The 22677-nt window shown below is 44.2% G+C and overlaps 1 protein-coding gene across 7 annotated transcripts in view; it reads right to left on the bottom strand.

The window, feature by feature from the left end:
• SYT2 (synaptotagmin 2) overlaps positions 1–22677 on the bottom strand; it is a 221367-nt gene that overhangs the window by 72696 nt on the left and 125994 nt on the right. The window contains exon 1 of one of the 7 annotated variants that reach the window (XM_053247077.1): positions 14397–14412. The exons of the other annotated variants lie outside the window; for them this stretch is intronic. The gene's annotated coding sequence lies outside the window, so the exon portion shown is untranslated. Of the gene's footprint in view, positions 1–14396; positions 14413–22677 lie in introns of those variants that run through there. 7 annotated transcript variants of the gene reach the window in all.

Here is a 22677-nt window from a genome sequence, read left to right as displayed (position 1 = left end):
GAGCAAAGAAAGGTACAGTTTTAGCCATGAGAATGATGTGCAGGAATACTACTGGCAGCTAATGTGGTGTAGTGGTTAAGACTAACCTACCTCACAGGGTGGTTGTGAGGACGAACCTTGTACACTACCCTGAACTTCTTGGAAGAAGGATGGGACAGAAAAGTAACTATTAACAATAATACCGTGACTGGCATCTGTAAAATGGGAAACAACCTTAGGAGGAGTCATAAACAAATTAGAATTGTTGTACAAGTACAGGGAAAACACACCACTAAAAATTAGGTGGCGAACCAAACATCAGATAGCAGTATCAGAAAAATAGTTGAAGAACAATCACAGTAATAAATATCTACTTATTTGTAACCATTTAAAGCAGTCTTTTCATGTCTTTATGTTTGATATATTTCATAGTAACACTTCTATGATTTCCATTTAAGACTCCCCTGCTTCCAGACAACCAATTCATTTATTTTATGTTAAACATGTACATTTCACTTTTCTTTGTTAAAAACAAACCCCAAGGGGGTAACAAGCAAAAAACAAAACAAAACCCCCCAAAAGGCAATCTATAACCATACTAAAAACAACAAAACCTCATTAAAATGGTTTAAACGAAGTCCAGCTAAACAAACCACAGTGACAGAGCAGTATAAGAAACACCACAATTAAAACCTAGCTAAATTAACAAAATTTAACAGAGCAGCTAAGAATAAATAAAACAAACCAAAGCAATCCAAAACAGAACAGAAGACTAAAACAGCATAAGATCAATTCGAAGACATTTAAAAAGCTGGTCTTCAGTCCCACACCTAAAGGCATATGATGCTGGAACCTGACAGGCCTCCTGGGGAAATTCATTCCACATAACTAGCAGCACTGCTGAGATGTCCCTGCGCCTGGTGGAGTGAAAAATCTTGCTCAGAGAAGGCACCTGCAGCAGGGCCGCTGCTGGTGAAATGTGTCACAAATGAGGGGAGAGATGGGTATCTCTGACTTCATGCTGAAAATCTAACTAATATATGAATAGCCTTAGGTTGCAGTACTTAACATTTTGTACAATGCAATTCAGTGTAATAGGGATATATAGATATATTTTTAAAACACACACAAAAACCTTCAGGTTTAAGGTGAGAGTTAAAATGATTACAGTTTTCACTCATGCTCTGAAGACTGTGAAAATTGTAAGTTAATTTGCTGGGTCATCTTAGCTAAGGAACATAGGAAGCTGCCGTATACTGAGTCAGACCATTGGTCTATCTAGCTCAGTATTGTCTACACAGACTGACAGCAGTTTCTGCAAGGTTGCAGGCAGGAATCTCTCTCAGCCCTATCTTGGAGAAGCCAGGGAGAGAACTCGAAACTGCCTGCTCTTCCCAGAGCAGCTCCATCCCCTGAGGGGAATATCTTACAGGGCTCACATGTAGTCTCCCATTCAAATGCAACCAGGGTGGACCCTGCTTAGCTAGGGGAACAAGTCATGTTTGCTACCACAAGACCAGCTCTCTGCACCATGTATGCAGTAAAGACTTTGAAGTTTTGTATTTTGTGCTGACTTTACAAGTTATTATTATTATTTATATACTGCTTTTCAGTGAAAAAGAATAATAAGGTGCACACCACTCCCATCTCCAAAGGGCTCACAGTATAATAAACAAGCAAACCACAAGGTTGACACCAGCAGCAACAGCCACAGGAGAGGCGGAACAGGGTCAGTTGCTCTCCTCTGCTTAACAGAAAGAGAAAACCAATGAAAAGTGCCTCATTGCCCAGTTAGCATCTCAGAGTTCTTCAAACTTTTTTGCGTGAAAATTAAGGTTGCAGTTGTTTATACAGCAATTAACCAGTAGATACACTGTCAAGCAAGAGAGTTCTGCAAAGATTTGCTTAGGCTTTCCTTAATGTTTGCAACAGAACCATGCAACAGCCAAGCCTCCATCTCTAATGGATCAATGACAACTGTGATTAAAGGCCAGGAGCACTTTCAAACATGGAGGGCAACGTGCAGACACATTAATATTTTACTTGCTCAGGGACTCCACTTCAATGCCCTTTGCTAATCAACATTCAGAAGAGACTATCCAACTTCTGCTGCCAGCTCAGGCAAGGCACCTCTCTCTCCACCTGAAAAAGCTTGACACACACATACACCCCAACCTAATTCCAAATGAAAATATGATCCACTCAAAAATATCATGGCTACTTGGCTTGGTTCAATAGCTTTGGCTGTCTCTGGACAATGGAGCAATCAGAACTGAAAGATACACCGAATGCTAGATCCGCAGTGCCACACACTAATATATGACTCACCAAGATGACCCAATCTAAACTAGCAATAAACTGGATTGCTTTGGATCCCTGAATTGTTATTCTAGCATACCTCATGGTACTAAAATGTGCAAAATGAAGCATGGGTGTCTTGTGTGAAGAGACGAAAAATAATACAGCAATATCCTCATTTATGTGCCCTACCTATAAGGCAACATCTTAATTTAGTCATAATGGCATGATCAGTCATTGAGAGAGTTTCTACTGTCCAGTTAATTCCGACATGGTATCGAGGACTAGAGACAGACAATAGTTTTAAGGTCATTAAGCAGAGAGGGAAATATTTTCTTTTGTGGAGGATGAAAATTTTATCGGTAATTGTTTCTTTGTCTTAATATATGTGTGTTAAAATTCTTCATCCTGTCTGAAAACTTAAGAGAAAGAAAGCAAGACTAATGTAATAGACCCACTGTTACTCATTAAGGCTGGTAGCACAATCTCCCCAGAGGCAGGGAGTGGGGAGGCAGGGTCCCACCTACCTTCCCTGCAAACCATCTCCTGTTACACCTTCAGCGTGCTCACACGATCAAATTGTGCCCACAGATCGCTCCTTAGGAGAGGAGAGCTGGTCTTGTGGTGGCAAGCATGACTTGTCCTCTTCACTAAGCAGGGTCCACCCTGGTTGCATATGAATGGGAGACGTGTAAGCACTATAAGATATTCCCCTCAAGGGATGGAGCCACTCTGGGAAGAGCAGAAAGTCCCAAGTTCCCTCCCTGGCATCTCCAAGATAGGGCTGAGAGAGATTCCTGCCTGCAACCTTGGAGAAGCCATTGCCAGTCTGTGAAGACAATACTGAGCTAGATAGACCAATGGTCTGACTCAGTATATGGCAGCTTCCTATGTTCCTATGGCTGGAGGCCAGGACTCGTTTTCCCAGACTCTGTAAATCCCTCAATGTACCATGCGACAAGATCTGGGTGCCCAACTGAATGCAGCCCGAGCACGGACATGACCCCAGTGCCGGGGTTAAGGTCGCACTTGCACCCTTAACCCTAGTGAAAGGCTGAGTAAAAAGTAAGGTAAGGTGAGGCAGCAGCAGCACCAGGATTGGTCTCAAGCCCAGCGCTGCACACAAGCAGCCTATCTATCCCAGAATGGGTTCCCCTAGCCTGGGTTAGGCTGCTCATGAGAACAGCCTTATACTAGATTTACACATTTTTTGTTCTGCTATCATGTCTGGTCAAACAAGTAGGTTTTTGAAGCACTGCTTTTAAAAGTACATTATTATTATATTTATATACCACTTTCAACAACAACAAAAGTTCACAAAGCAGTTTACAAAGCAAAAGGAATAAGGAAATCAGTGCCTATCATTTGCAGTTATGAGGAGCAAAATTAAGTGTGATGGATATTTCTTAGAATTTGTTTCATTACTTCAAATAGCGAACAAATGGCAACAATCCTGCTGTTGATCTCATTATGAAACTGAGTGCCTCTGCAACTACAGATTAGGAGCACATCTCTTTGCTACTTATCTTTGGGACTAGAGATCTGAATGCAGTGCATCTGATTATCATGGCCACAGCCCTTTACCACAGCTTGATGGGAATCTTTATGGGTTATATATGTGTGTGTTATACTATTTTTATGACGTGTGTTATACTATTTTTATACAATTACAATGTGTGTTATACTATTTTTATGACGACTCCTCACTTTTGCTGTGGAGATGTCCAGGAACAAAGATCTGCCTTCTCACAAAGCCCAGCTACCAGCCATGGTATCTGGTCTACATGCTGTAGACTAGATGTACATTCCAAACCTAGAAATGAGCAGCTTAAGGAAGGTGAAACAGAGATGGCCAATTTTCCCCTACATCTTAAACATAAGACGACAAAGGCAGCATTTCCTTAGATAACCCAATGTCATGAAAAGCACTGACAAGTGGATAGGAGAAGCACTGAGTGACCCTGTAAGGCAGCACAAGTTGTCACCATGTCAGGAATGGACAGGGATGACAGAGAGTCAGAAAGATGTCATTGGTGGACATGAAGGTCTTTTATTCAAAGCTTTTCTGCTCTATAGTCTGATGCATTTTCAGAGCATTCATCTTCATCGCACGTGATTCTAATATGTAGAGATCAGTCTTGTCTGTGCTTTCAGAATTGGAGGACAGAGGCAAACCTGACTGGCATAGAGGCAAAAGGGACAATCTATACTTTCAGTAACAAAGATGGGCCTTCTCTGCTACTGAACGCAGGCACAGGGTGCAGCTGCATAATTAACAGGGGGAAAGCAGCAGGCAAAGAAGCACCATTTACACTGGTGGCTCGCTTAAAATTAGAAGATGGAGAGCAATTGCCCCTGTTCAACTCAGCACAGCATCCCTTCCAGTGGCTACTGCTCTGGGAAGAGTTAAGCATCTCTCTCTAGACACCTGCTGGTTCTACCATGCAGATCACCCCCACCCCACACACTTTACAGTGAAGAAACTGTGGTCAAAGCTACATTCCCAGACTTCTGTTCAACACCAATGTACAGATTCGCCCAGAAGAGTCTCCCATTATGCTGAGTTGTCTTTTACTGTTTCCAGCAGCATTAATTGAACTGACAGTTGTAAATAGTGCTTCTTCAACATCCAGTAAATGTCTGCAAAATACATGTGTGTCTGTAACCAAGCTCACTTGGGGAATTTGGGAAACAAGGGGAGAAGGACCTCATATATCAAGGAAATCAGCCAAGATGTCCCAGAATGAGGTTCACTTTGAGAGAGATGTGGGGAGAAGAGCCCACATTCACAAAATCTGATTATAGATGAGTGGAACAACCTGGTATGTATCACAGATATTAGTTAGGAGGAGGCTGGTGGCACAATTTGGCCCCAGATTCTCCCTTCAGGGAGGGAGCAGGTGAGAGGTTGTGGGCGGGGAGGTGGAGTAGCTGTGGTCTGTAAGAATAACATCTCCCTTACGAGGATTGCTGTCCAAGTGTCTGACCATATTGAATGTCTGCACTTAGGTTTGGGGACCAGGAATAGACTGGGACTTCTGTTAGTGTACCGATCACCACGCTGCTCAACAGAGTCCCTAACTGAGCTGACAGACTTGGTCTTGGGTTTGGCATTGGAATCTACCAGGCTTATGGTGGTGGGGGACTTCAATGTTCACTTTGAGAGCAATTTGTCAGGGGCAGCTCAGTTCTCAGCAGCCATGACAACTATGCGTCTATCTCAAGTGGTCTCAGGCAGAGTTGCCAGAACCTAAGGGGTATACTCGTGGGTCAAATGGGCCATAAGCCAGAATTTGGCTTTTTTAAAGCCAAATCTGGCCACCTAGGTCTCAGGACCAACACACATTGAGGGTCACACACTTGATCTGATCATTTATTCTGATCAGGGTGGTGTTCCGTGGTGGGGACTCCTGTGATTTACCCATTGTCATGGATGGGACCATCTGGTTAAGATTGGACTCACCATCATGTCCCATCTCCGCAGGGGTGAGGGGTCTATTAGGATGGTCCACCTGAGAAGGCTATTGGATCCAATAGGACGTCAAGAAGCCTTGGAAGGCTTTAGTGTTGGCTCTGCCAATGATCCTGTTGATGTGCTGGTGAAGAACTGGAACAACCAACTCATCAGGACAGTAGACAAGATCATTTCTCAGCATCCTCTCTGACCCACTTCAAAATTGTCTCCTTGGTATATGAAAGAACTACGGGAGCTGAAGCAGCAAGGTATATGACTGGAGTGCAAAAGGAGAAAGACTCAACTCGAACCCGACAGATTATACAAATACGACGAATATTTATACTACATTTGAACAGAAGTTTCCAAAGCAGTTTACACAGATATAAACAAACCAATAAACAAACAAAATGGCTCCCTGTCCCTAAAGGGATCACAGTCTAAAAAAAGAAACACAAGATAGACACCAGCAATAGCCATTGGAGATATGCTATGCTGGGGATAGATAGGGCTATTACAACATAAAGCACATTTGAAGACCTATGCTCAGGCAATGTGTACAGAAAAGAAGCAATTCTTTTCTGCCAATATTGCATCTGCAAGCTCACATCCAGCACAGTTGTTTAGGGTTGTAAGAGGGCTAGCACATGCCCCTCCGAGCTTGAATCGGAATCTGGAACCATCAGTTACCTGCTGTGATGTTTTTAATGAGTTTTTTGTGTGGATAAAATATCTTGTATTCAGGCTGACTTAGATTCAGGCCCCACAATTATTTCAGAGTCTAATGTAGAGGTGTCCAGCCACTCCTCTTATGTCGTTAGGTTTGATCAGTTTCAGTTTGTGGTTCCTGATGATGTGGACAAGCAACTTGGAACAGTGCAGCCTACTACCTGTTCTCTTGATCCTTGTCTGCCATGGCTTATACCATCTGGCAAGGGGGTTGTTATAGAAGGCCTGGAAGAGATTATAAATGCTTTTCTGAGGGAGGGCATGATCCTTTCTGCCTTAAAGAGGCAATTATTAGACCTCTTCTGAAGAAGCCTGTGTTGGATCTCTCAGAGTTAAGCAACTATAGGTCTGTCTCCAACCTTCCGTGGTTGGCCAAGGTAACTTAGATGGTGGTGGCCTCCCAGCTCCAGGCAGTCTTGGAGGAAACTGATATCTAGACCAGGCCTGCTCAACATAGGCCCCCCAGCTGCTTTTGGACTACAACTCCCATAATTCCCAGACACAGTAGCCAACGAACAGGGATTATGGGAGTTGTAGGCCAACACTTGCAGGAGGGCCTGAGTTGAGCAGCCCTGATCTAGACCCATTTCAGACTGGCTTTGGGGCAGGCCATGGGGTGAAGACTGCCTTGGTCAGCCTGATGGATGATCTCCAATGGGAAACTGACAGAGGGAATGTAATTCTGTTGGTCCTTTTGGGTTTCTCAGTGGTTTTCAATACTATCAACCACAGTATGCTTCAGAAGCATCCAAGGAGATGGGAGGGGGAGGAACTGTTTTGCAGTGGTTCCACTCCTACCTCTTGGGCAGATTTTAGATGGGGTTGCTTGAAGACTACTGTTCTTCAAAACCTGAACTTTTATATGATGTCCCCCAGGGCTCGATACTGCCTCCAATGCTCTTTAACATCTACATGAAACTGTAGGGAAAGATCATCAGGAGATATGATGCAGGGTGTTATCAGTATGCAGATGACTCTCAAATCTACTTCTCCATGTCAGCCTCATTGGGAGAAAGCATAACCTTCTTAAATGACTACCTGGAGGCAGTGATGGGCTGGATGAGGGATAACAAACCAAGACTGAATCCAAATAAGATGGAGCTAATTATTGTGTGGGGTCGGAACTCACGAGACAATTTTGATCTGACGGTTCTGGATGGGATCACGCTTCCCCAAAAGGAACAGGTACGCAGTCTGGGAGTGCTTCTGGATCCAAACCTCTCCCTGGTGTCTCAGGTTAGATTTTACAGGGGTGTCAAACTGAGGCCCTCCAAATGTTGCTGGCCTACAACTCCCATCATCCCTGGCTACTGGCCATGCTGATTGGGGATGATGGGAGTTGTAGGCCAACAACAGCTGGAGAGCCACAGTTTGACACCCCTTGGTTAGAACAGCCCTGCTGGATCAGGCCGAAGGCCCATCTAGTTCTGCATCCTGTTTCACACAGTGTCCTACCAGATGCTGCTGGAAGCCACAGGCAGGGCATGCCCTCTCTCTTGCTTTTACTCCCCAGCAACTGGTACTCAGAGGCATCCTGCCTTTGAGGCTGGAGGTGGCCCACAGCCCTCCGACTAGTAGCCGTTGATAGAAATCTCCTCCATGATGTTATCCAAGCCCTTTTTAAAGCCATCCAGGTCGTTGGCTGTCACCACATCTTGTGGCAGAGAATGCCACAAGTGAATTATGCATTGTGTGAAAAAGTACTTCCATTTGTTGGTCCTAGATTTCCTGGCAATCAATTTCATAGGATGACCCCTGGTTCTGGCAGGTTAAGGCAGTAGCCAGAGGTTCTTTCTATCATTTTCAGCTGATATGCCAGCTGCATCCGTTTCTTGAGATAAACAACCTCAGTACAATAATACATGTGCTGGTAACCACCAGACTTGATTACTGCAATGTGCTCTATGTGGGGTTACCTTTGTACATAGTCTGGAAACTGCAGTTGGTACAGAATGTGGCAGCCAGGTTGGTCTCCGGGTCATCTCTAAGATACAATATTACTCCTATATTAAACTAACTACACTGGCTACCAATACGGTTCCGGGCAAAATACATGGTGCTGGTTATAACCTATAAAGCCCTAAACAGCTTAGGCCCAGCATATTTGGCTTCTTCACCATGAGCACCACCACCCATTGAGATCATCCAGAAAGGTTCACCAGCAGTTGCCACCCACTCGTCTGGTGGGCTACACAGGGACTGGCCTTATCTGTTGCCACCCCGAGACTCTGGAATGCGCTCACTAATTAAATAAGGGCCTCCCCATCTCTGACAACTTTTAGGAAGTCTCTAAAAGTTCTGGTATAAGACTGAGGGCTGGGCTCTACATACTGTTTCAGATGCCCGCAACAGTATGGGCAGTGCAGAGCCACCTGCGGTATGCTGCGCATCATGTCAGCCAATGCCTTAGTTCAGAGGTCACACCGAATCATGTCTTGACATTATGTGATCAAGCCTATGACAAACCTTAGGACCATGTTCACCCTTTTTGTCTTGTGTGCTGCAATTCCCTCCCCCTTCTTAGTTTGCAGCAACTTGTGGTTTGCCACTCCACCTCCACCAGCAAACTGTGGTTTGAGTTTGCCCTGCACACCTGGATCAATCTGGTTGACAGTCTTGGTTTGCAGGTCAAGAGTAAACTATGGCTTGCCTGTTGAGATGCAATGCAAACCAGGGAGGGAAGGAATCACAGTGCCTGCGGGGTGGAGGAAACATGCACACCTGAGACTCATTCTAGGCTCACTCATGCAGCACCAAACTACAGTCTGGCGTTATATCTGAACCCAGCCCTTACTGTATGTGGGTTGCATCCCTTGTACTGCAATGATCCATTCATCCCGTCTTCCCTCAGGAAGAGACGGCTCTCCATTTAACAAAAGAAGAAGAAAATAAAGAAGTCTAGAGAGGGCAACCAAGCTGTGATAATCCAAGGCACTGTCCTATATAAACAGGAGGCAAGGACAATCTGTTTGGAGAGCTCTCCTGCAGCGCACTTGGCTGCATTAGCCCACCAGTTGAGGACAGCCATGCAAGCACGCACCTGTCAAGGTATTTTCCTCTTCCAAGCAGCTTTCAGCTGCCAGGGAGGCATCTTTCCAAATCACATCCATGTTCAGTTATAATGCTGAATTAACTTCATTAAAGGAGCCGTGACAGGAGGAGGGAAGGGAGAAATCCTGTACTGCTTAGAAGGACAATTACCACTGCAGCCTCTAGGGGGCTCTATCCGATAGAAAAAGCAAACAGAAACACACTGCATAAGGGATTTTCTCAGTTCTCAGAAACAGACACCTGATTCCCATTGGATTTAGCAAGAATTGGCACAGAACATTTTGGGCCTCTCCCTTCACCCCTCCTTTCCCCAAACAATATCCTTGAGGAGCAAATGACTTTTCATTGCTCTTACTGATTATGATGAACAGTGTGCATTTGCACTGCAGAAGCACCAGGAGTCCAAATCAAGACTGGTGGGGACCTGCTGGGCCTGGCAGAATGTAAACACAGAACCAAGTGGTGGTATTTGGCCATGAGGAAGAACTCAGTTATCAAAGAAAAACTAAAAATCAGCATCTGCAGGTTTTAAAAGTGGGTGTTTGGTTTTGGTTTTGCCCCCACTTAGGATCTCAGTCCTACGAATCCTCCCATATAATCATTAGAGTGGCTAGATAGCCAATTGGACCTTATGGAATGATAATAATTTAAACAAGATATAAATGTTAAGGCTGAGTGTTCAAAAGGACCACACATCTTAGCAATCTTTATAAGATAAAAGGGGAAGGGGTAATGCCAACCCTGAGAAGGGCAGAAGAAAAATGTAATAAACACACGAATCCAGTTCTGTAGTAATTTCTAGTAATGATTAGATGAGTTAGTATGCACACGATGGCATTATTTTGTGCTGTCTAGTATTTGGATTCAACATTCTTAAACAGATTGAAAAACTGAACCATTTTGTGGAACTAGAATATAGATATTTGCCCCAAAAAAGCTTCAGATACATTTGAGAATACACCATATGTCGTCTCTAGATCATAAATCACACTGGAGGTCTCCTTGAGCTGTGAAGGACCACAAACCTTTTATAGAACTCTCCATACTGGCAAAAACAGGAGAGAGGAGTTTTATATGTAATTTTATGCAAGTGTTTATGTTTACTCGTCAATGCTGTAGTATCTCTTGGCAATGCAGTGAACAAAACAAAGTCTGTCATCTTTAATCATTCACTGGTAAATAGGCACAAGTCCTCTTGCCAAAGAGACGTGTGGCCCATTTTTAAAACTCTAGGATGGAATGTTCAATTTTGGTGCCAAATGAACTGAATGACAGGACTGTAACTCCAGATTAAAGCACACACACTTTTATTTTCAGACGTGGCAAGCAGACATCCAATGAAACTGATGAGCACCTAGGGCTCTGAAGTGCGAATCACACATGCTCAGTTATTAGTCATATTTTTTTCTTAGGAAAATCTGAAATATTCTCACATGGAGGGTATATTTCTTCCTTCTTTGGTTATGTTCAGATAGTGTTGTTTTGGGGGGAGACTCTAAGAAGAACTAATTCAATGCATGCTATCTCTACAAATCAGCTAACACCACTGCTAAGCCTGAATAGATGGATCTTCCACACTTGTGAAGAATTTCAGCCTAGGTCGCTCACATAACAGGAGGAGAGGTATGGACACATAAAACCCCACTTTATGGTATACGTTCTTGCTGGGCATGGGGGTGGGGGTGCTTCCTGCTCTGCTACTGTTTGCCAAGGTACTAGGTCATGGGAAACTCCTAGGAACATATATAGGAACATAAGAAGGTGCCTTATACTAAGTCAGACCATTGGTCCATCTCACTCAGTACTAGCTACGCTTACTGGCAGCGGCTTCTCCAAGTTTTCAAGCAGGAGTCTTTCCCAATCCTCCACCTTGGAGCTACAGAACCATCTCCTGGGAGACTCATTAACATGTTCTGTTCAACACTTGTACAACAAGTATACAGCCTTCACATGTACAGTCATTCACACGTTATGCTGAACACAGGTACAGAAGTACACGTCCTATCTGTGCCATGCATTTGAAGGGCCGCTATCCAAGTTTACTTTTAAAATCAACACAGATACAGTCATTCACACAAACACGGGTACGAGTGTACAGTCATCTATACACTCGTACAGTATAATGTCAGAATCAAGCTTATGCTTGTGATGCATCTAGAGCTGTAACAGAGGCCCCCTTCTTACTAGATTTAGACCTGGGAGTCATGGGCTGAATTGCAAGGCAACAAGAATAACTGAACCAGGTATAAATGCATCCTAATTCCTGGATATTTCCCCATGACTAGCTCCCTGTTTTTCAGTGCAGCAGGGAAGTACAACCTGAAGTTACATACCAGGGGTACATTACCCTGGACTGAAAGATCTATTTTTGTTTCAGCTCCTTCGGACCCAAGACCATTTAGTTCCTTAGACCACCTCTTAACTTTTATAAGGTCACCTTAGTAGCATAAGATCAGCAGCATTTTAAAGCCATGGAAAACTTCCACTTGGTAAGATTTATTGCAGAGATCTTGCTTCATTTCATGCTGTAAAATCTTATGGGGCAGCTTAGGGCAGAGGATTCTCAGTGCCAGCACCAGCCATCACACTGGCCAGAGAAGCCCATCATTGTTTAAAAGAAAAAGAAAAAGCATGAAAACCATTTTATCCTTGAACACTGTTCCTTCTAAGGCGTGCACATGCTCACAAGTTTTCTGATCTCCGCTCAGTTAATTTTAGATCCCGCTCAGGTTGAATCAGGAAGGCCCCACTCTGCATGCATGTACACACACACTGCCTTGATACTGCCACCCAGAACAAAACTCATTCTGCACACAGATGAAAAAAATTAGAGGGACCACTGTCCTTGGAGGTGTTCTAAATTGCTTAATGCTGCTATTTGTTTGCTAGGGATTTTTAACTGGATTTTAGCTGGTTGGGATTTCAGAAATTGTACACTGCTTTGGGCACCTTGGGGTTGAAAGGAGATTAATAAACTTGACAAATAAAGAAAACAAATAGACGTAGGATGCAGTTGAACCTCCAGGCAAAACATCAGAAGTACTTCAAACAAATTGTATATTTTATTAAATATTGGCAGAGTATTAAGCATGAAAATAAAGAAGAAAGCAAATGCAAGTCAGCTAAAATATGAAATTCAGCTTCGCAATGTCAAGGCTAGCTAGGGCTCACTGAGAAGAGTTAAAGCTCTGTAGTTAAGCAGTGCCAGGGCTTTGAGCATATTAAAGCAAACTTCTGCCTAAGTCCAAGAATGCAGCATGAATGCACTTGGTCAATGATATTTCCACCCAGCCTAAAGATAAGTCAAAGTCAAATTTGTTCCAAACACCTCTATGTGAAAGACAAAAATCCCCGCAGGAAGAGCAGATGACAATTCTAACCAATACAAAGCCCACTTTCTGAGAGTCCCTAAAGTAAATTAAGTATTTCCATTTCAAAGATGTAAGGCAAAACATGAATTTTCCACAGAAATTCACACAGATAAGAGAGACCTAACCCAGAGACAGATATAAAAGTACACTGTGCACACACATTTCTCTGGCAGGAGTTTAGGAAGTGGTTCTTCCATGTCAAAGAAGGGCTCTGAAGTGGGAGCCTGGAAGAACCATTTCATAGGAACATAGGAAGCTGCCATATACTGGGTCAGACAATTGGTCTATCTAGCTCAGTATTGTCTTCACAGACAGGCAGCGGGTCCTCCAAGGTTGGAGGCAGGAATCTCTCTCAGCCCTATCTTGCAGAAGCCAGGGAGGGAACTTGGAACCTTCTGATGCTCTTCCCAGAGTGGCTCCATCCCCTGAGGGGAATATCTTACATTTGACAAACACAGATTAACCATCTGACAAACACAGATTAATAGGGGGAAAGAGATCATGGCCCATTTACATTCCACTACCAAGGTGTCTAAAATGGACAGATCATAACAGTAATGCTAGCTATAGCATATCTGGCTATCATGTTCCTATCATTCCAGATAAACACACAGCTAGAATTCTACTGAGATGCTTTTTGCAGACACATCTGTGGACAGCCCACTGGCTGCCACTTTCCTTTGCTGTTGCTTGGGGCTGGAACTTTCAGCCCTGCCCTTCTGCAGCTGGACTGAACTGTTGTGTCCAAATAATCCCAGCAGCGCTCTAGTCTGAAGGAGTTATGGGAGGGCGGAATTCCCCAAATCAGGGATCTTTAAGAGAGATAGAGGCATTGGACACCCAACTGCAGAATCACATCCTTGATGTAACATTTATTAGACATTCAGGCACGACAGTAGCTTAGGCAGCAAAGCAAAAATAGCAAAAGGGAAGACTATAACAACAGAACACAGACACACTCATTGTCATCCAACCACAATGACACTTACTAAACTGGCTGCCAGTCTGTGAAGACAATGCTGAGCTAGATAGGCCAATGGTCTGAATCAGTATATGTCAGCTTCCTATGGCCAACCCGCAAAGTCAATTAGGTGCACAGGCGTGGCAGGGCAGAGAAGTTGCTACATGGACAGGCCCAGTTACAGTTCCTTGGGGATGGGACTTCTCTAACTCTGCTTTCGGGTGCAACTATTTTGTAGCTGAACTGCAGGGAAGGCATTTCTGTGGCACTGGCCATCCCTGCTGCCAAACCTACTACCTGGATCCACTCCAGCTCAAATCTGATCCAGATCAGTCTCCCCCTTCAGAAACAATCCTGCAAAGTTGCCCCTCCCTTCAATCTGGATTTCCTGTCTCAGAAGAGAGATTTAAATTTTGTTCTGCCCAAGTAGCACGCTAGTATTTGCTCACTGTCAACCCTATGCTGTTGCATTTATAGCACTCTGCTCAACACTTAAGTCATTTTAATTTAATCTTAAAAGAACGCTGGCTTTAAAAAAAAAAAAAAAACCCACCTCAGTCTGCTTAGAAACCCCAGCCTGTTCTCTGCAGTGCAGTACTCCAGGTGGAAAAATGACCTTTCAGTCGCTCCAACTACAGCTTGCTCACAAAAAACAGAAGCAGCTGCTTCCTACAGACTCCAATTCCCTAGTCAAGAGATACTAGAATAAGGATAGAACAGGCTCTAGGTACTTCCTTCGCACCTACAAAACTATATGGATGCAGAGTTGCCACCCTCAAAAGGTCCAATCAATCAGTAGACTGCCCTGACAATCATGGCACTAAAAACATATATGGTTTTTTCACCAGGTGTCCTTAAAGCGCCTGAGAATAATCACAACTTTTGTCCTCCCAGATAAATTGGTAACACACTTGATTAATCACAAGTAGTACAAGAAGAATGGTTTTCGTTCCACTTTTCCAGGAAATGATACAAGCAGCAATTCTAGTACATATTCACAGTAAAGGCAGAGATTGATACAGGATGGTTAAAATGTATCTTTGAAATTGCACTGAAATAGAGAATGAACGCACTTATTCACACATACTCAAGATGGGCCTTGAAATATTTAAAAAGCAAAAACATAAAATCAACTTTAGACACTAGTTGTTTGTGTAAAACCTCATCGAATGGCAAATAATGAACACCCCCACCCCTGCCTCAGCTTAACTCTGGCCATCAGAGACAACCCATTCATATGAATATTCCCCCACACGATAAAAAGGATATGCCAGGAAGGCATCAGAACACCCAGAGAGGATTTCACAATGGGCACACTCTCAGGGCATTCCCTTCCTAATTGGGTTGGCCAGTAAAGTACTGTCCTAACCAACCTCTTACCAATATAAATATGACCACCTGGCCCAAAGGGGGGACTGCAATCAAAGTGCATAAGTTCCCTTTGCAGGGTACTGCAACACAGGACTCCATGGGGAATGTTCACTTTTGATAGCAGACAATGGGAAAGCCCAAGACAAGCATGCCCTTTTGCATTTGCTACATCACAAGCATTAGGCCTGGAGGGACAAGAAGCCCCCATCTGTGGTCATCACCACCACCAATATAATCATACAATGTACTATGTATTAATGCAGAATATTTACGTACCACATTTCAACAAAGCATTCTCAATGTGTTTTACACTGGAAGAGGAAGGAGAAGATGACTCCCTGTCCCAAAGAGACTCAAAGCCAGAAACCAAACACAAAGGAGACACCAGCAACAACCACTGGGTGAGATCCTATGCTTGGTTGAATCGAGACAGTTGCTATTCCCCTGCTAAAATCCCCTGATGCCACTTTGCTCAGTTGACAGGGGTGGACTATGCTGTGAACTTCAGCATATATCACTGTAGTAGGAGGAAAGGGCACACTGTATATCTAACTAGGGTGAAGGGATGCACTCTAATCCTTCTTCCTTTCTTGGAGTGCTGGATCAGTCAATGTTAGCACCACTCCTGAACACAGTTACCTGAATGCCCACTGATTTAAATGGAACTCAGCCTGATGTTAGGATCATAGCCTAAGGCCTGGGTTACACATGCAGCAGAATGAGGTGGTACCTTGGACTATACCACTTGAGACTGCAGGTGGGAGATACCATTTTTGAATGTTCCCTTGCATTCTTCTAGAAGATAGATAGATTGCTAGACAGACAGAGTCTATGACCAGCCATTACATGCAGAACATCAAAAACAATAAAGTACAAATATGAATACAACACAGTATCCTACAACACAACAGTAAACATCTGTCGGCAACTCCCGGCAAGTAGGGAGCTAGCCCAGCAAAGAGTGAGCTAAATATAGTGTATTTATTAGATTTCTATACCATTTTTCCACTGGGTGCTCAAAGTGGTGTACAATAAAATAAAATAAAATAAAATAAAAACTCAAGAATAATGAAACAAAAAAGAAAGTGGCAGCTGTCAAAATAAAAAAAATCAAACTCAGCAGGAAAATGTCATTCCCCTCAATGTACTAGCTTTCTACCCACTGGAGTCTGTTTACTCAAATCAGCATTCACCAGTGGTGTCTTCCATGTGGAGCATGAGATTCGGCGACAGTCAAGCCTCCCACCTTGGGGTTCTACCCTTTCATTCTACTACATATGCAGACTAGGCCTCATTCAACTTAAATCCAGAGCTGCAGAGCACACGGAAAAGCCTTATCCTTTCGAATGTTAGAAAATAAGATTAACGCTGTCTTTGAATGTTCCAATGCAGTTCTCTGATGTTAGGATACAAAGCAAGCAATTCTAGTTTGGCCAAACTCTAGCTGCATGCCTGTACATCTATAATGTAGTTCCTAAATTACAAATTCATTGCTAGTCCTTGGGGCTCTCCAGACAAGGTCCTTCCCTCCCAAGTTAGCAAGCTATATATCTGGGGGAAAGTCACAGATCTTCCTTTCATCTCTAAACAAGTGATCCAGTCTGGAAGGAGGGAAAGTCACACACATAAATAAAGACAAAATGTGCTAGCTAGCAAGCGTCTTTTTCTGCCCTGGGTAAGAACTGAGAGAGCTGCTTTGCAAGTTCTCAGAACCAGCAACAAGCACATGCACAAGTAACTCCTGCTTGTTGCACATCTAGACCAGGGGTTCTTATCCTTTTTGCACATACAGACCCCTCAGATCCTCAAGTATTACATATGGACCCCCACCCCATTTATAATTTTATAAAATTATAATTTTACATGTATGGACCTGCATCAAAATGCTGCAAATCAATACATCCCTGGTGTGCATGTGTTACCTGAGTCTATGCCTGAGCATGAATGTTTTAGGCACCTTTCCCCCTCAGAAGGGGTCTTGAGGAATCATTCTTCAAGCTGAGAAATTTCATGCTCTTTTTGTTCAAACCCTCCTCATCACTCCTCATCCATTAGCTCCACCCACCCAGTTGGCTGTTAAAAACCCACTGAGTCCACAAACATTCTGCTCCATTGAGTTATATTAAGACAGATTTGAGAAGGGGGTTGCCCACTTAGGTTTTTCTTCTTCAGATTTTTGTGAAACCAACATATCTGTAGGTTACCCCATGTCTGCCAGTACCTCCCTCTCACCCACAAGTTATGCATCCATAACAAGGATCATAACGTTTCCAGCTATGATAGAAACACATACAGGTGAAACTCGGAAAATTAGAATATCGTGCAAAAGTCCATTAATTTCAGTAATGCAAATTAAAAGGTGAAACTGATATATGAGACAGACGCATTACATGCAAAGCGAGATAAGTCAAGCCTTAATTTGTTATAATTGTGTTGATCATGGCGTACAGCTCATGAAAACCCCAAATCCACAATCTCAGAAAATTAGAATATTACATGGAACCAAGAAGACAAGGATTGAAGAATAGAACAATATCGGACTTCTGAAAAGTATAAGCATGCATATGTATTCAGTACTTGGTTTGGGCCCCTTTTGCAGAAATTACTGCCTCAATGCGGCGTGGCATGGATGCTATCAGCCTGTGGCACTGATGAGGTATTATGGAAGACCAGGATGCTTCATTAGCGGCCTTCAGCAATTCTGCATTGTTTGGTCTCATGTCTCTCATCCTTCTCTTGGCAATGCCCCATAGATGCATGCACTTCCTTTCCATTTTGACTCATTTCCAAGACACAGGCTAAGTGAGTTGCCTTATGCCAGTCAGGAGGCTGCCACATTTAGCTCAGTGCTGTTTACCCCAACTGACAACAAGGTTATGATCAGTCCTCAACATGAGATCCTTTAATTAGCGATAAACATATGCAATTGGCTTAGGCTGTATCAGACTATTGGTCCTTCTTTCAAAATACTATCTATTCTGACTGGTAGCTGCTCTCTCCAAGTCTTTCCCAGCCTTGTGACCAAGACTTAACTGGCAGTGTCAAGGATTGCATTTGGGACCTTCTGTGTACAAAGCACAGTGATTCAACCCCTTACTCTATGCGTTCAAGAGAACATAAGAACAGCCCTGCTGGATCAGGCCCGAGGCCTATCTAGTCCAGCATCCTGTTTCCCACAGTGGCTCACCAGATGCCTCTGGGAAGCCCACAGGCAAGAGGTGAAGGCACAGAGCCCTTTCTCACAATCATGGGAGAGCGCTTGAGGGTGGGTGGCGGGGAAGGCAGCAGAAGCTCACCTTCCCCGCAGATGTGGATCATGCGCCCAGATGGTCCGTGGCTGCCACAGGAAGTGCAGAGGTGCAGGGGTGGGGACGTGTTGTCCTAGCCCTTCAGAAATCCCACAATGCACCAAGCAAGTGCTCAGTGCTATGTGGGGATCTCCCCAGTGACAGGCGGGTGCCCGTCAGTGCTTCAGCGCTGTCAGGTAAACGAGGTTAAGAGAGTGCTCACTCCTTTAACCTCATTTAATAGCCCAGCTTCTTAGTCAGGTTTGCCACTGAGGCGCCGCCGGGAGCCGGTCGGCACCTGGAGGTTCCCACGGGCAGCCAAGCCTGGGTTTAGCTGCTCTAGCCCGGTCTTGGCTGCTCGTGAGAACAGCCTCATACATTCTTTCCTGCTGTTCCTCCCCTGCAACTAGTATATAGAGGCACCCCACCCTGGATCACAGAAGGCCTCTGTTAGCAAAAAAACCCAACCTGGCGGGTCATATAGAGCAGGGGCTCCCAACCCTGGATCTCCCGGATGTTATTGGACTGCAACTCCCATTAGTCCACTGTGACAAGGGATGATGGAGATCATAGTCCAACAACATCTAGGGGCCCAAGGTTGGGAACCTCTAGTATTGAGTGGGGGGGGAAGGAGAGCTGGTCTTAGGGGAGGAGAGCTGGTCTTGTGGTAACAAACATGACTTGTCTCCTTTGCTAAGCAGGGTCCACCCTGGTTGCATATGAATGGGAGACTACATGTGTGAGCACTGTAAGCTATTCCCCTCAGGAGATGTAGCCACTCTGGGAAGAGCATCTGCATGTAGAAGGTTCCAAGTTCCCCACCCCCCACCCCGGCATCTCCAAGACAAGGTTGGGAGAGACTCCTGCCTGCAACCTTGGAGAAGCTGCTGCCAGTCTGTGTAGACAATACTGAGCTAGCGGGACCAATGGTATATCTGGCAGCTTCCTATGTTCCTAGTGGTGTACAAAAGACACTTTCACCTATTCTACAGGCACACATGAGTTACTGATCCTCCTCTGCAGCATCTCTTAGGGGTCTCCTTGTTCTTACCCCTCCTAAAGCAAATGTTTCCAACCTCAGTTCCAGGGTGGATTTGATTTAAATCAAACTGATTTAAATCACGATTTAAATCATGATTTAAATCACTAGCAGGGTGGATAAAAATCAATGATTTAAAAAAAAATCAGATTTTTTTGATTTTTTAAAAAAAAATCATTGATTTTTATCCACCCTGCTAGTGATTTAAATTGTGATTTAAATCGTGATTTAAATCAGTTTGATTTAAATCAAATCCACCCTGCTCAGGTCCCAAGATGTGGCCCTCCATTGTGACTGGGGATGATGGGAGTTGTATTCCAACATCATCTGGGGACCCAAAGCTGGGTAACCCCATCTTAAAGAAATTGGGACTTTTCTTCCTAGCTTCAAGAGAGGCCACATTACTTTACTCTGAACCGATTAATTCTTGGCAGTTTGGAAAGGTCAGAGAACAGGTGTGATATCAAAATAAATGTGGGCTGTACTCTTGGTTCAGAGATCCTGTGCTTATTAAGGAAGACAACTTGGTTAAGGTTTGACAAGTGAATAAACGCACAAACCAAGGAAGTCTCAAAACTAAGGATATCTCGCAACTGGCACGAATGCCCATTTCCTGAGAGGCTACATTTCATTTTCATGTCAAATGTGAAGAGAGGCCATCTCTGGCCTTTAGAAAGGTTGAGTTCCCACCCCAGAATATCTGAGTGCTTCCTAACATATCCAGCTCAGGATACATGTCATGTTATTTTTCAGGAAGGGGCACCAGGTACATATAGGAAGGTACCAGGGCTCACCATCCCTCAACCCCACCCATTAACAACCACATCGGCTGATGCCATAGATGGCCTCACAGGGAAGATTTCTAGGAGAAGAGAGCCTGTCTTGTGGTAATGACCCCATGTTAAGCAGAGTCTGCCCTGGTTTGCACTTGGATGGGTGGAAAGCACTGTCTGCTGTAACGGGGCCATAGCTCAGAGTCAGAGCATCTGCGTGGCATGCAGAAGGTCCCAGGTCCAATCCCTAGCATCTCCAGGCAAAGCTGGGAAAACCTTCTTCCTGAAACCTTGGAGAACTGCTGCCAGTCAGGGTAGACAATTTCCAATTATACCAAGACCTTGGTAGAAGGCAGCCTCTTATGTCCCTATATGTACACTGAGCAGAGGGTAGACTCGACCTTCAGCTTCTCCACAAGCAAGCATGAGACAACGAAGGGAATCCTTTCCCTTCCTCAGCCACACTTCCCCACTCCTGTTTGCTGAGGCTGCTGGTTTGAAAAGGCCTCCCCATCTTTCTTGCTGCCAGCCTGAGACTAAATGGCACTCCAGGGAGCCAGAGCAGATGTTCATGAAGTTAGCCACACTGGCTAACAGAAGTAGCCGCCAAAAAGAGAACCAAAACAGATCTCTTATTTAATCTGCATTTGTGCCCTGCATTTATTCATTTTGTGCTCATTTCTTGGCTGCCTAATTGACTGGTGAAAACGCTTCAAGACAGTTTATTCTAGGCAAATAAGCCCATCTGCAAAAAAGGCTCTGCCTGCTGCCTTTGTACTTCTGCTAATCCTCTGGAGGCTTATCCTGCTATTGGGCTCTTTGCTGCATCTGGCCAATTCCAGCCTTGGCTCTTCCCACCCCGTTCAGTCCTGCAAACTCTCTGCTACCCCAAGCTTCTTTCCTCCACTTTTGTTGCAGGTCCTGGATCATAATCCCCCTTCACAGTACATATTTTTAGATAAACACATACCATTGCCTGCAGAGCTCCTGATCAGTGTGTTCCCTCTAACAGGGATGCCCAGATGTTGCTGACTATAACTCCCAGAATCCACAAGCAAAAGCCATTGCAGCTGGGGATTCTGGGAGTTATCGTCCACAACATCTGGGAATCCCTGTTAGAGGGAACACTGCGTCCTGATCCACAGCTATTGGCACTGCTGCCCATCCTCTCTTCATGTTTGCTTTAAAATGCCATTGCAAGCATTAGCTGCCAGTCATGATTTAGCTGTGTGTATGGAAATCTCAGGTTTTCATGCATAAGTAACTCGGTAAATGGTTGCAGGTGGTCTTAGGCATATTTATCTTACCACCCAGCCTCATTCCTATAATCATGCAAAAATCGGGCTGGAAAATGTACTTAAAGATCATTGATTCCAATATCCTACCCTAGAGAGGAGTCAAGATCAACCATTTAAGATCTAATCTTATGCAGACTCGGGTAAACCTAAGCCAAGCAAAGTCAAAACATACCAACTATCTCTGCATTGAATCTGGCTGCAAGTAACCTAATTAACTAAGTTGGGCTGACCAGCGAAGAGGCCAAATTTGCAGATGACACTAAGCTATTTAGGGTAGTGAAATCCACAATGGATTGTGAGGCGCTCCAAAAAGATTTCTCCAAACTGGTTGAGTGAGCAACAAAATGGCAAATGCGGTTCAAGATAAGCAAGTGTAAAGTGATGCACATTGGGGCAAAAAAACACCAACTTCACATATACGCTGATGGGATCAGAGCTGTCGGTGACTGACCAGGAGAGAGATCTTGGGGTCGTGGTGGACAACTCATTGAAAGTGTTGTCTCAGTGTGCGGCAGCTTTGAAAAAAGCTAATTCCATGCTGGGAATCATTAGGAAGGGGACTGAAAATAAAACTGCTAATATTATAATGCACTTATACAAATCTATGGTGTGGCCACATCTGGAGTACTGCACACAGCTTTGGTCACCGTCTCTTAAGAAGGATATTGTAGAACTGGAAAAGGTGCAGAAGAGGGCAACCAAAATGATCAGGGGCCTGGAGCACCTTCCTTATGAGGCTAGGCTGCAGCATCTGGGGCTCTTTACCTTGGAAAAGAGGCGACTAAGGGGAGACATGATCGAAGTGTATAAAATTATGCATGGAGTGGAGAGGGTGGACAGAGAGAAATTTTTCTCCCTCTCTCACACTAGAACCAGGGGTCACCCCATGAAACTGAAGGTCGAAAAAATTTAGGACCAACAAGAGGAAGTACTTTTTCACACAGCTCATAATTAATCTATGGAATTCCTTGCCATAGGATGTGGCGATGGCCACCAGCTTGGATGGCTTTAAAAGAGGCTTAGACAGATTCATGGAGGACAAGACTATCCATGGCTACTAGTTTGA

The sequence above is a fragment of the Hemicordylus capensis genome, chromosome 4 (assembly GCF_027244095.1).
Source record: "Hemicordylus capensis ecotype Gifberg chromosome 4, rHemCap1.1.pri, whole genome shotgun sequence".
Lineage (NCBI taxonomy): Eukaryota > Metazoa > Chordata > Lepidosauria > Squamata > Cordylidae > Hemicordylus > Hemicordylus capensis.
This window is presented reverse-complemented; position numbering and strand designations above follow the sequence as displayed.